Source organism: Oncorhynchus keta, unplaced genomic scaffold, assembly GCF_023373465.1.
Source record: "Oncorhynchus keta strain PuntledgeMale-10-30-2019 unplaced genomic scaffold, Oket_V2 Un_contig_1335_pilon_pilon, whole genome shotgun sequence".
Taxonomy (NCBI): Eukaryota; Metazoa; Chordata; class Actinopteri; order Salmoniformes; family Salmonidae; genus Oncorhynchus; species Oncorhynchus keta.
This window is the reverse complement of record NW_026278189.1, coordinates 244,564-259,448: the sequence shown is the minus strand read 5'-3', so window position 1 is coordinate 259,448 and position 14,885 is coordinate 244,564.

Here is a 14,885-nt window from a genome sequence, read left to right as displayed (position 1 = left end):
CCTATAACCAGAGCCAAATGGCCCATATAACCAGAGCCAAATGGCCCCCTATAACCAGAGCCAAATGGCCCCCTATAACCAGAGCCAAATGGCCCCTATAACCAGAGCCAAATGGCCTCATTTAACCAGAGCCAAATGGCCCCCTATAACCAGAGCCAAATGGCCCCCTATAACCAGAGCCAAATGGCCCCTATAACCAGAGCCAAATGGCCCCCTATAACCAGAGCCAAATGGCCCCTATAACCAGAGCCAAATGGCCCCTATAACCAGAGCCAAATGGCCCCCTATAACCAGAGCCAAATGGCCCATTTAACCAGAGCCAAATGGCCCCTATAACCAGAGCCAAATGGCCTCATTTAACCAGAGCCAAATGGCCCCTTTAACCAGAGCCAAATGGCCCCTATAACCAGAGCCAAATGGCCCCTTTAACCAGAGCCAAATGGCCCCTATAACCAGAGCCAAATGGCCCCTATAACCAGAGCCAAATGGCCCCTATAACCAGAGCCAAATGGCCCCCTTTAACCAGAGCCAAATGGCCCCTATAACCAGAGCCAAATGGCCCCTATAACCAGAGCCAAATGGCCCCTATAACCAGAGCCAAATGGCCCCTATAACCAGAGCCAAATGGCCTCATTTAACCAGAGCCAAATGTCCCCTATAACCAGAGCCAAATGGCCCCTTTAACCAGAGCCAAATGGCCCATTTAACCAGAGCCAAATGGCCTCATTTAACCAGAGCCAAATGACCCCTTTAACCAGAGCCAAATGGCCCCTTTAACCAGAGCCAAATGGCCCCCTATAACCAGAGCCAAATGGCCCCTATAACCAGAGCCAAATGGCCCCCTATAACCAGAGCCAAATGGCCCCTATAACCAGAGCCAAATGGCCCCTATAACCAGAGCCAAATGGCCCCATTTAACCAGAGCCAAATGGCCCCTATAACCAGAGCCAAATGGCCCCTATAACCAGAGCCAAATGGCCCCTATAACCAGAGCCAAATGGCCCCTTTAACCAGAGCCAAATGGCCCCTTTAACCAGAGCCAAATGGCCCCTATAACCAGAGCCAAATGGCCCCTTTAACCAGAGACAAACACAGCGTATGCATTAAATACATTCACCTACAGTACAACTCCTGGAATGTAATGTTACAGCCAAGTTGTGTGTAGGCCGAATGAGAGGGACGTTCTACTGGTGACCATATGGTAGATGGAGAGAAGTATGGTATATGGTGAGCTAACCCTGGTGAGGACCATGGAGAGAAGTATGGTGAGACAGACCCACTGGAGAGAGAAGGAGAGGAGGGAGAAAGGTAGCCTAGTGGTTAGAGCGGCAGGTAGTCTAGTGGTTAGATCGTTGGACTTGTAACCGAAAGGTTGCAATATCAAATCGAGAGAAGGATACAGAGAGAGAGAGAGAGTGACAGAGAATGAGCAGGAGCGAGAGAGAGAGATAGAATGAGGTTGAGGGAGAGAGGCATAGAGAGAGAGTAACAGAGAATGGGGGGGAGGGAGAAGCAGAGAGAGACAGAGAATGAGGAGGAGGGAGAGAGAGAGGGATACAGAGAGAGAGAGAGTGACAGAGAATGAGCAGGAGTGAGAGATAGAGATAGAATGAGGTTGAGGGAGAGAGGCAGAGAGAGAGAGTAACAGAGAATGAGCAGGAGCGAGAGAGAGAGATAGAATGAGGTTGAGGGATACAGAGAGAGAGAGACAGAGAATGAGCAGGAGCGAGAGAGAGAGATAGAATGAGGTTGAGGGAGAGAGGCATAGAGAGAGAGTAACAGAGAATGGGGGGAGGGAGAAGCAGAGAGAGACAGAGAATGAGGAGGAGGGATACAGAGAGAGAGTGACAGAGAATGAGGGGGAGGGAGAGAGAGGGGGATACAGAGAGAGAGTGACAGAGAATGAGGGGAGGGAGAGAGTGGTGTGATGTGTGTGGTGTGGTGTGATGTGTGTGGTGTGGTGTGTGGTGGTGTGGTGTGGTGGTGTGGTGGTGTGGTGTGTGGTGTGGTATGTGTGGTGTGTGGTGGTGTGTGTGGTGGTGTGGTGTGTGTGTGTGTGTGGTGTGTGGTGGTGTGGTGTGGTGTGGTGGTGTGGTGAGGTGTGTGTGTGTGTGTGGTATGGTGTGTGTGGTGTGGTATGGTGTGTGTGGTATGGTGTGTGTGGTGTGGTATGGTGTGGTGTGTGAGGTATGGTGTGTGTGGTATGGTGTGTGTGGTGTGGTGGGGTGGTGTGGGGTGGTGTGTGGTGTGGTGAGGTGTGTGTGGTGTGTGTGGTATGGTGTGTGTGGTGTGGTATGGTGTGTGTGGTATGGTGTGTGTGGTATGGTGTGTGTGTGTGGTATGGTGTGGTGTGTGTGGTATGGTGTGTGTGGTATGGTGTGTGTGGTGTGGTATGGTGTGGTGTGTGAGGTATGGTGTGTGTGGTGTGGTATGGTATGGTGTGTGTGGTATGGTGTGTGTGGTGTGGTATGGTGTGGTATGGTGTGGTGTGTGTGTGTGGTGTGGTGTGGTGTGGTGTGGTGTGGTATGGTGAGGTGTGTGTGGTGTGGTATGGTATGGTGTGGTGTGTGTGGTGTGGTGTGGTGTGGTGTGTGAGGTGTGTGTGGTGTGGTGTGGTGTGGTATGGTGTGTGTGGTGTGGTATGGTGTGTGTGGTATGGTGTGTGTGGTATGGTGTGTGTGGTGTGGTGTGTGAGGTGTGTGTGGTGTGGTGTGGTGTGGTATGGTGTGTGTGGTGTGGTGTGGTGTGTGAGGTGTGTGTGGTGTGGTGTGGTATGGTGTGGTGTGGTGTGTGTACTGTACGTAATCAGATTTCTGTGTAACATGGAACATTGTCATTCAGTGAATATCTTTGTGTTTCAGAACTTCCTGTGTATTTCTCAGATAGAGAGGAGGACAGCAACTGGGACTGAAGCACCGACTCCCACTGTGCTTTCCATTACAAAAATACCCAAAGTCAGCTCAATTCTGTATGAAACGAAAGTGAATCATTGGTGTTGAAAGCGAAGCCATGTTGTCTCCTATCGAGGCCTGCCAGAGAGGATCAGCTCAACAGGATCTGTGTCTGCCTGTCTGTCTCCAGGGGGAAAACGCTCTCTGAACGGGTCGTAAACCAGAACCAATATGGCTCTCTGAACGGGTCGTAAACCAGAACCAGAAACAATATGACTCTCTGAACGGGTCGTAAACCAGAACCAGAAACAATATGGCTCTCTGAACGGGTCGTAAACCAGAACCAGAAACAATATGGCTCTCTGAACGGGTCGTAAACCAGAACCAGAAACAATATGGCTCTCTGAACGGGTCGTAAACCAGAACCAGAAACAATATGGCTCTCTGAACGGGTCGTAAACCAGAACCAGAAACAATATGGCTCTCTGAACGGGTCGTAAACCAGAACCAGAAACAATATGGCTCTCTGAACGGGTCGTAAACCAGAAACAATATGACTCTCTGAAGGGGTCGTAAACCAGAAACAATATGGCTCTCTGAACGGGTCGTAAACCAGAACCAGAAACAATATGGCTCTCTGAACGGGTCGTAAACCAGAAACAATATGACTCTCTGAACGGGTCGAAAACCAGAAACAATATGGCTCTCTGAGAAACCAGAAACAATATGGCTCTCTGAACGGGTCGTAAACCAGAACCAGAAACAATATGGCTCTCTGAACGGGTCGTAAACCAGAACCAGAAACAATATGGCTCTCTGAACGGGTCGTAAACCAGAAACAATATGACTCTCTGAACGGGTCGTAAACCAGAAACAATATGGCTCTCTGAACGGGTCGTAAACCAGAACCAGAAACAATATGGCTCTCTGAACGGGTCGTAAACCAGAAACAATATGACTCTCTGAACGGGTCGAAAACCAGAAACAATATGGCTCTCTGTACGGGTCGTAAACCAGAAACAATATGGCTCTCTGAACGGGTCGTAAACCAGAACCAGAAACAATATGTCTCTCTGAACGGGTCGAAAACCAGAAACAATATGGCTCTCTGAACGGGTCGTAAACCAGAACCAGAAACAATATGGCTCTCTGAACGGGTCGTAAACCAGAACCAGAAACAATATGGCTCTCTGAACGGGTCGTAAACCAGAACCAGAAACAATATGGCTCTCTGAACGGGTCGAAAACCAGAAACAATATGGCTCTCTGAACGGGTCGAAAACCAGAAACAATATGGCTCTCTGAACGGGTCGTAAACCAGAACCAGAAACAATATGACTCTCTGAACGGGTCGTAAACCAGAACCAGAAACAATATGACTCTCTGAACGGGTCGAAAACCAGAAACAATATGGCTCTCTGAACGGGTCGTAAACCAGAACCAGAAACAATATGTCTCTCTGAACGGGTCGTAAACCAGAACCAGAAACAATATGACTCTCTGAACGGGTCGTAAACCAGAACCAGAAACAATATGACTCTCTGAACGGGTCGTAAACCAGAAACAATATGGCTCTCTGAACGGGTCGTAAACCAGAACCAGAAACAATATGGCTCTCTGAACGGGTCGTAAACCAGAACCAGAAACAATATGACTCTCTGAACGGGTCGAAAACCAGAAACAATATGGCTCTCTGAACGGGTCGTAAACCAGAACCAGAAACAATATGGCTCTCTGAACGGGTCGAAAACCAGAAACAATATGGCTCTCTGAACGGGTCGTAAACCAGAACCAGAAACAATATGACTCTCTGAACGGGTCGAAAACCAGAAACAATATGGCTCTCTGAACGGGTCGTAAACCAGAACCAGAAACAATATGGCTCTCTGAACGGGTCGTAAACCAGAACCAGAAACAATATGGCTCTCTGAACGGGTCGTAAACCAGAACCAGAAACAATATGGCTCTCTGAACGGGTCGAAAACCAGAAACAATATGGCTCTCTGAACGGGTCGAAAACCAGAACCAGAAACAATATGTCTCTCTGAACGGGTCGTAAACCAGAACCAGAAACAATATGGCTCTCTGAACGGGTCGTAAACCAGAAACAATATGACTCTCTGAACGGGTCGAAAACCAGAAACAATATGGCTCTCTGAACGGGTCGTAAACCAGAACCAGAAACAATATGACTCTCTGAACGGGTCGTAAACCAGAACCAGAAACAATATGACTCTCTGAACGGGTCGAAAACCAGAAACAATATGGCTCTCTGAACGGGTCGAAAACCAGAAACAATATGGCTCTCTGAACGGGTCGAAAACCAGAACCAGAAACAATATGACTCTCTGAACGGGTCGAAAACCAGAAACAATATGGCTCTCTGAACGGGTCGTAAACCAGAACCAGAAACAATATGACTATCTGAACGGGTCGTAAACCATAACCAGAAACAATATGGCTCTCTGAACGGCAAAACCAGAACCAGAAACAATATGGCTCTCTAAACGGGTCTAAAACCAGAAACAATATGGCTCTCTGAACGGGTGTAAACCAGAACCAGAAACAATATGACTCTCTGAACGGGTTCGTAAACCAGAACCAGAAACAATATGGCTCTCTGAACGGGTCGTAAACCAGAAACAGTATGGCTCTCTGAACGGGTCGTAAACCAGAAACAATATGGCTCTCTGAACGGGTCTGTAAACCAGAACCAGAAACAATATGGCTCTCTGAACGGGTCGTAAACCAGAACCAGAAACAATATGGCTCTCTGAACGGGTCTAAACCAGAACCAGAAACAATATGACCCTTTTCTACAGCGGTGGTTCCTCTCTGTCACTGCACCGCCAGCTAAATGTTGTTCTGTGTTCTACAGCGGTGGTTCTGTCACTGCACCGCCAGCTAAATGTTGTTCTGTGTTCTACAGCGGTGGTTCCTCTCTCTGTCACTGCACCGCCAGCTAAATGTTGTTCTGTGTTCTACAGCGGTGGTTCTGTTACTGCACCGCCAGCTAAATGTTGTTCTGTGTTCTACAGCGGTGGTTCTGTTACTGCACCGCCAGCTAAATGTTGTTCTGTGTTCTACAGCGGTGGTTCTGTTACTGCACCGCCAGCTAAATGTTGTTCTGTGTTCTACAGCGGTGGTTCTGTCACTGCACCGCCAGCTAAATGTTGTTCTGTGTTCTACAGCGGTGGTTCCTCTCTCTGTTACTGCACCGCCAGCTAAATGTTGTTCTGTGTTCTACAGCGGTGGTTCCTCTCTCTGTTACTGCACCGCCAGCTAAATGTTGTTCTGTGTTCTACAGCGGTGGTTCCTCTCTCTGTCACTGCACCGCCAGCTAAATGTTGTTCTGTGTTCTACAGCGGTGGTTCTGTTACTGCACCGCCAGCTAAATGTTGCTCTGCCAACAGAACCCTGAAGTACACCCTATTTTTCTGTGTGTTCTGTGTGTTCTGATTGTTCTGTTTGTTCTGTTTGTTCTGTGTGTTCTGTTTGTTCGATGTGTTCTGTGTGTTCTATGTGTTCAATGTGTTCTGTGTGTTCTATGTGTTCAATGTGTTCTGTGTGTTCTGTTTGTTCTATGTGTTCTGTGTGTTCTGTTTGTTCTGTTTGTTCTGTGTGTTCTGTTTGTTCGATGTGTTCTGTTTGTTCTGTGTGTTCTGTGTGTTCTGTTTGTTCGATGTGTTCTGTGTGTTCTGTGTGTTCTATGTGTTCAATGTGTTCTATGTGTTCAATGTGTTCTGTGTGTTCTGTTTGTTCTATGTGTTCTGTTTGTTCTATGTGTTCTGTGTGTTCTATGTGTTCAATGTGTTCTTTGTGTTCTATGTGTTCTGTTTGTTCTGTTTGTTCTATGTGTTCTGTGTGTTCTGTTTGTTCTATGTGTTCTATGTGTTCTGTTTGTTCTATGTGTTCTATGTGTTCTGTTGTGTTCTATGTGTTCTATGTGTTCTGTGTGTTCTGTGTGTTCTGTGTTCTTTGTGTTCTGTGTGTTCTGTTTGTTCTATTTGTTCTATGTGTTCTGTGTGTTCTGTTTGTTCTGTTTGTTCTAATAATTCTAATGTATGCTTTAGTTCTGACGTGTTCCAAAGTGTGTTCTCATGTGTTCACATGTCTTCTATGTGTTCCCGGTGTTCCCTGGCGTTACAAGCGCCATGTGTTCTGTGCTCTTCTGTGAGTTCTAAGGACCACACTATGTGTTCTGTGTGTTCTGTTTGTTCTGTTTGTTCTATGTGTTCAATGTGTTCTGTGTGTTCTGTTTGTTCTATGTGTTCTATGTGTTCTGTGTGTTCTGTGTGTTCTATGTATTCCATATGTTCTGTGTAACATACTATATAATACCAGTCCATTCTGAGGGGCTTCGATGCCAGATAGATCCAAATAAGGGAAGGCTTTCAGAAATACATTGTGCTTTAACTGATTGGATCATTTTGGGCTATTTGTTGGTGGGCGCACGCGCACGCGCACGCACACACACACACAGTGTATTAACAATGTCCTTGTTGAAGTGGAAGTGCACTAATCAGTAGCTAACTGAATTAGCCTGGCCAGCTCTAATTAACTTCAAACAGCTTCCTTAGATCAGCCTTCGACTCAAATACTTTCTCATGGCCCAAATGGAACCATATTCCTGTATAGTGCACTACTTTAGACCAGGACCCATAGGGGTAGTGCACTACTTTAGACTAGGGCCCATAATTGGCAGTGCACTACTTTAGACCAGAACCCATAGTGTAGTGCACTACTTTATAGGAAATAGAGTGCCATTTGGGACATAACCACAGCTCTGAGAACATTGCTCTGACATGGAAACATGTTGCTCTGACATGGGAACATGTTGCTCTGACATGGAAACATGTTGCTCTGACATGGAAACATGTCGCTCTGACATGGAAACATGTCGCTCTAACATGGAAACATGTCGCTCTGACATGGAAACATGTCGCTCTGACATGGAAACATGTCGCTCTGACATGGAAACATGTTGCTCTGACATGGAAACATGTTGCTCTGACATGGAAACATGTCGCTCTGACATGGAAACATGTCGCTCTGACATGGAAACATGTCGCTCTGACATGGAAACATGTTGCTCTGACATGGAAACATGTCGCTCTGACATGGAAACATGTCGCTCTGACATGGGAACATGTTGCTCTGACATGGAAACATGTTGCTCTGACATGGAAACATGTTGCTCTGACATGGAAACATGTTGCTCTGACATGGAAACATGTTGCTCTGACATGGAAACATGTCGCTCTGACATGGAAACATGTTGCTCTGACATGGAAACATGTTGCTCTGACATGGGAACATGTTGCTCTGACATGGAAACATGTTGCTCTGACATGGAAACATGTTGCTCTGACATGGAAACATGTCGCTCTGACATGGGAACATGTTGCTCTGACATGGGAACATGTCGCTCTGAGATGGAAACATGTTGCTCTGACATGGAAACATGTTGCTCTGACATGGGAACATGGAAACATGTCGCTCTGACATGGAAACATGTTGCTCTGACATGGGAACATGTTGCTCTGACATGGGAACATGTTGCTCTGAGATGGAAACATGGAAACATGTTGCTCTGACATGGGAACATGTTGCACTCTGACATGGAAACATGGAAACATGTTGCTCTGACATGAGAACATGTCGCTCTGACATGGAAACATGTCGCTCTGACATGGGAACATGTTGCTCTGACATGGAAACATGTTGCTCTGACATGGAACATGGAAACATGTCGCTCTGACATGGAAACATGTTGCTCTGACATGGGAACATGTTGCTCTGACATGGGAACATGTTGCTCTGAGATGGAAACATGGAAACATGTTGCTCTGACATGGGAACATGTCGCTCTGACATGGAAACATGTCACTCTGACATGGGAACATGTTGCTCTGACATGGAAACATGTTGCTCTGACATGGGAACATGTCGCTCTGACATGGGAACATGTCGCCTGACATGGAAACATGTTGCTCTGACATGGAAACATGTCGCTCTGACATGGAAACATGTCCTCTGACATGGGAACATGTTGCTCTGATGGGAACATGTTGCTCTGACATGGAAACATGTTTCCTGACATGGGAACATGTTTCCTGTATGGACCATTTCTCTGACATGGGAACATTTGCTCTGATATAAACATATTTCCTGACATGGAAACATTTCCTGACATGGGAACATGTCCTGACATGGAAACATTTCTCTGACATGGAAACATGTTGCTCTGACCCATGTTGCTCTGACATATGTCGACTGACATTTCTGACATGGAAACATGTCCCTGATGGAAACATTCCTCTAACATGGGAACATATTTCTGACATGGAAACATGGAAACATGTTGCCTGACATGGAAACATGTCGCTGACATGGAAACATGTTGCTCTGACATGGAAACATGTTGCTCTGACATGGGAACATGTTGCCCATGGGAACATGTTGCTCTGACATGGAAACATGTTGCTCTGACATGGGAACATGGAAACATGTCGCTAATGACATGGAAACATGTTGCTCTGACATGGGAACATGTCGCCTGACATGGAAACATGTTGCTCTGACATGGAAACATGTTGCTCTGACATGGGAACATGTTGCTCTGACATGGGAACATGTTGCTCTGACATGGAAACATGTTGCTTGACATGGGAACATGGAAACATGTCGCTATGACATGGAAACATGTTGCTCTGACATGGGAACATGTTGCTCTGACATGGGAACATGTTGCTCTGAGATGGAAACATGGAAACATGTTGCTCTGACATGGGAACATGTTGCTCTGACATGGGAACATGTTGCTCTGAGATGGAAACATAATGTTTTCTGACATGGGAACATGTCCTCTGACATGGAAACATGTTGCTCTGACTGGAAACATGTTGCTCTGACATGGAAACATGTCGCTCTGACATGGGAACATGTTTTCTGACATGGAAACATGTTGCTCTGACATGGAAACATGTTGCTATAATGGGAACATAATGTTTTCTCTGACATGGGAACATGTTGCTCTGACATGGGAACATGTCGCTCTGACATGGGAACATGTCATGACATGGAAACATGTTTTCTCTGACATGGGAACATGTATGGAAACATCCTGACATGGAAACATGTTGCTAACATGGGAACATGTTGCTCTGACATGGAAACATGTTGCTCTGACATGGAAACATGTCCTCTGACATGGAAACATGTTGCTCTGACATGGAAACAATGTTTTCTGACATGGACATGTTCTCTGACATGGGAACATGGAAACATGGAAACATGTTGCTCTGACATGGAAACATGTCGCTCTGACATGGAAACATGTCGCTCTACATGGAAACATGTTGCTCTGACATGGAAACATGTCCTCTGACATGGGAACATATTGCTCTGACATGGAAACATGTTTTCTCCCTCTGACATGTCTCCTTTATGTTGCTCTGACATGGGAACATGTTTTCTCCCTGACATGGGAACATGTTGCTCTGACATGGATAACATGGGAACATGTTTTCTGACATGGGAACATGTTGCTCTGATATGGAAACATGTCACTCTGACATGGAACATGTCGCTCTGACATGGGAACATGTTGCTCTGACTGGAAACATGGTCATGTTGCTCTGACATGGAAACATGTTTTCATGTTGCTCTGACATGGAAACATGTTGCTCTGACATCATGTCGCTCTGACATGGGAACATGTTTATGACATAATAACATGTGTTTGACAGTTTCTGTTTAATAAAGAATAAAGCTCCTTGTAAATAATAACATAATGGTTTGATCATCCTCGGGGATCTGTTGATTTGATATAATGCTAAATCTGATAATGAGATTTCTCCAGTTCATCTGTTGCATGTTGGTCTTTGTCCTAGATCCGTTTTTTCTCCCTGGACTGCATCCCCTGTATAGAGACCCTATTTCCTGTATAGAGACCCTATTTTCTGTATAGACCCTATTTCCTGTATAGAGACCCTATTTCCTGTATAGAGACCCTATTTCCTGTATAGACCCTATTTCCTGTATAGACCCTATTTCCTGTATTGAGACCCTATTTCCTGTATAGAGACCCTATTTCCTGTATAGAGACCCTATTTCCTGTATAGAGACCCTATTTCCTGTATAGACCCTATTTCCTGTATAGACCCTATTTCCTGTATAGAGACCCTATTTCCTGTATAGAGACCCTATTTCCTGTATAGAGACCCTATTTCTTGTATAGAGACCCTATTTCCTGTATAGACCCTATTTCCTGTATAGACCCTATTTCCTGTAACCCTATTTCCTAATATAGTTTTCTCCTGGATTTCCTGTATAGAGACTCTATGGGCTCTGGTCAAACGTAAACAGGGTGAGCTGCATAATGTTTTCTCCCTGGCCTCCGTAGGTCTCCTTTATATAATAACATAAATGAAGTGTTCGCTCTAAGAGCTGAGCCCTCAGATTAATGTCACTTCTCCTTTATATAATGACATAATGTTTTCTCCCTGGAGGCTGGGAGGGGGCAATCTCAATTAATTAATAATAACATAATTATATTCTTACATCCTCTGTTAATTCAACTGTACACAGACTGAACTCTGTTAATTTATAATAACAATGTTTTCTCCCTGGACTGTAGGTCTCCTTTATATAATAACATAATGTTTTCTCCCTGGACTGTAGGTCTCCTTTATATAATAACATAATGTTTTCTCCCTGGACTGTAGGTCTCCTGGATAATAACATAATGTTTTCTCCCTGGACTGTAGGTCTCCTTTATATAATAACATAATGTTTTCTCCCTGGACTGTAGGTCTAATGTTTTCCTTTATATAATAACATAATGTTTTCTCCTGGACTGTAGGTCTCCTTTATATAATAACATAATGTTTTCTCCCTGGACTGTAGGTCTCCTTTATATAATAACATAATGTTTTCTCCCTGGACTGTAGGTCTCCTTTATATAATAACATAATGTTTTCTCCCTGGACTGTAGGTCTCCTTTATATAATAACATAATGTTTTCTCCCTGGACTGTAGGTCTCCTTTATATAATAACATAATGTTTTCTCCCTGGACTGTAGGTCTCCTTTATATAATAACATAATGTTTTCTCCCTGGACTGTAGGTCTCCTTTATATAATAACATAATGTTTTCTCTCTGGACTGTAGGTCTCCTTTATATAATAACATAATGTTTTCTCCCTGGACTGTAGGTCTCCTTTATATAATAACATAATGTTTTCTCCCTGGACTGTAGGTCTCCTTTATATAATAACATAATGTTTTCTCCCTGGACTGTAGGTCTCCTTTATATAATAACATAATGTTTTCTCCCTGGACTGTAGGTCTCCTTTATATAATAACATAATGTTTTCTCCCTGGACTGTAGGTCTCCTTATGACTTATGAGGCAACAGGCTCAGACTCTGGGCCAAGGCTTTAAATAGCACAATATGTATCATTGTCATCGCTATGGGAATGTTTCTCAGTCCTAACGCTGAACACACAGAGCGACTGAGGAAAAGCTCCCTCTCCGTTCCTCTTGTCCGCCAACACAGCTCCACCAGGTAGAGGTTGAGTATAAATCTCAGCTAGGGAAACAGGCGCAGAGTACGGCCCTTTGAGGGGAGAGGGTGCCAAGACAGAGAGAGAGAGCTTGGGTCCAACTTGCCCCGCCCACGGCGCCAAGAAGGAACTACAGGATAATTAACCGCTGTAGTGTAGATGGCGACTACAACTCCGGCCACACAGGGACCAGTAGAGACCAGTAGAGACCAGTAGAGACCAGTAGAGACAGAGTAGAGACTAGTAGAGACCAGTAGAGACCAGTAGAGACTGAGAGACCAGTAGAGGCCAGTAGAGACCGAGTAAAGACCGAATAGAGACCAGTAGAGACCAGTAGTAGAGACCAGTAGAGACCAGTAGAGATTAGTAGAGACCAGTAGAGACAGAGTAGAGACAGTAGTAGAGACAGAGTAGAGACCAGTAGAGACCAGTAGAGACCAGTAGAGACCAGTAGAGGAACTACAGGATAATTAACCGCTGTAGTGTAGACGGCGACGACAACTCCGGCCACACAGGGACCAGTAGAGACCAGTATAGACCAGTAGAGACCGAGTAGAGACCAGGTAGACCAGTAGAGACCAGTAGAGACCGAGTAGAGACCAGGTAGAGACCAGTAGAGACCAGTAGAGACCAGTAGAGACCAGTAGAGACCAGTAGAGACCAGTAGAGACCAGTAGAGACCAGTAGAGACCAGTAGAGACCAGTAGAGACCAGTAGAGACCAGTAGAGACTAGAGACCAGTAGAGGCCAGTAGAGACCAGTAGACCGACTAGAGACCAGTAGAGACCAGTAGAGACCAGTAGAGACCAGTAGAGACTGAGTAGAGACCAGTAGAGACCAGTAGAGACCAGTAAAGACCGAATAGAGACCAGTAGAGACCAGTAGAGACCAGTAGAGACAGAGTAGAGACCGAGTAGAGACCAGTAGAGACCAGTAGAGACAGAGTAGAGACAGAGTAGAGACCGAGTAGAGACCGAGTAGAGACCAGTAGAGACAAGTAGAGACAGAGTAGAGACAGAGTAGAGACCGAGTAGAGACTGAGTAGAGACCAGTAGAGACCAGTAGAGACAGAGTAGAGACCAGTAGAGACCAGTAGAGACCAGTAGAGGAACTGCAGGATAATTAACCGCTGTAATGTAGACGGCGACTACAACTCCGGCCACACAGGGACCAGTAGAGACCGAGTAGAGACCAGTAGAGACCAGTAGAGACCGAGTAGAGACCAGCAGAGACCAGTAGAGACCAAGTATAGACCAGTAGAGACTGGGTAGACACAGTAGAGACCAGTAGAGACCCAGTAGAGACCAGTAGAGACCAGTAGAGACAGAGTAGAGACAGAGTAGAGACCGAGTAGAGACCAGTAGAGACCGAGTAGAGGAACTACAGGATAATTAACCGCTGTAATGTAGACGGCGACTACAACTCCGGCCACACAGGGACCAGTAGAGACCAGTAGAGACCAGTAGAGACCGAGTAGAGACCGAGTAGAGACCAGTAGAGACCGAGTAGAGAATGAGTAGAGACCAGTAGAGACCAGTAGAGGAACTACAGGATAATTAACCGCTGTAGTGTAGACGGCGACTACAACTCCGGCCACACAGGGACCAGTAGAGACCGAGTAGAGACCAGTAGAGACCGAGTAGAGACCAGGTAGAGACCAGTAGAGACCAGTAGAGACCAGTAGAGACTGAGTAGAGACCAGTAGAGACCAGCAGAGACCAGTAGAGACCAGTAGAGACCGAGCAGAGACCGAGTAGAGACCAGTAGAGACAGAGTAGAGACCAGTAGAGACCAGTAGAGACCAGCAGAGACCGAGTAGAGACCAGTAGATACCGAGTAGAGACCAGCAGAGACCAGTAGAGACCAAGTAGAGACCAAGTATAGACCAGTAGAGACTGAGTAGACACAGTAGAGACCAGTATAGACCAGTAGAGACTGAGTAGAGACCCGTATAGACCGAGTAGAGACTGAGTAGAGACCAGTAGAGACTGAGTAGAAACCAGTAGAAACCAATTTGAGACTGAGTAGAGACTTAGTAGAGACCAATATAGAATAGTAGAGACCATTACAGACTGAGTAGAGACCGAGTAGAGACCAGTAGAGACAGAGTAGAGACAGAGTAGAGACCAGTAGAGACTGAGTAGAGACCGAGTAGAAACCAATATAGACTACTGGAGACTGAGTAGAGACCAGTAGAGACGGAGTGGAGACTGAGTAGAAACCAATATAGACTAGTAGAGACCATTAGAGACTGAGTAGAGACCAAGGAGACCAGTATAGACAGAGTAGAGACCAGTAGAGACCGAGTAGAGGCCGAGTAGAAACCAATATAGACTACTGGAGACTGAGTAGAGACCAGTAGAGATGGAGTAGAGACTGAGTAGAAACCAATATAGACTAGTAGAGACCAGAAGAGACCGAGTAG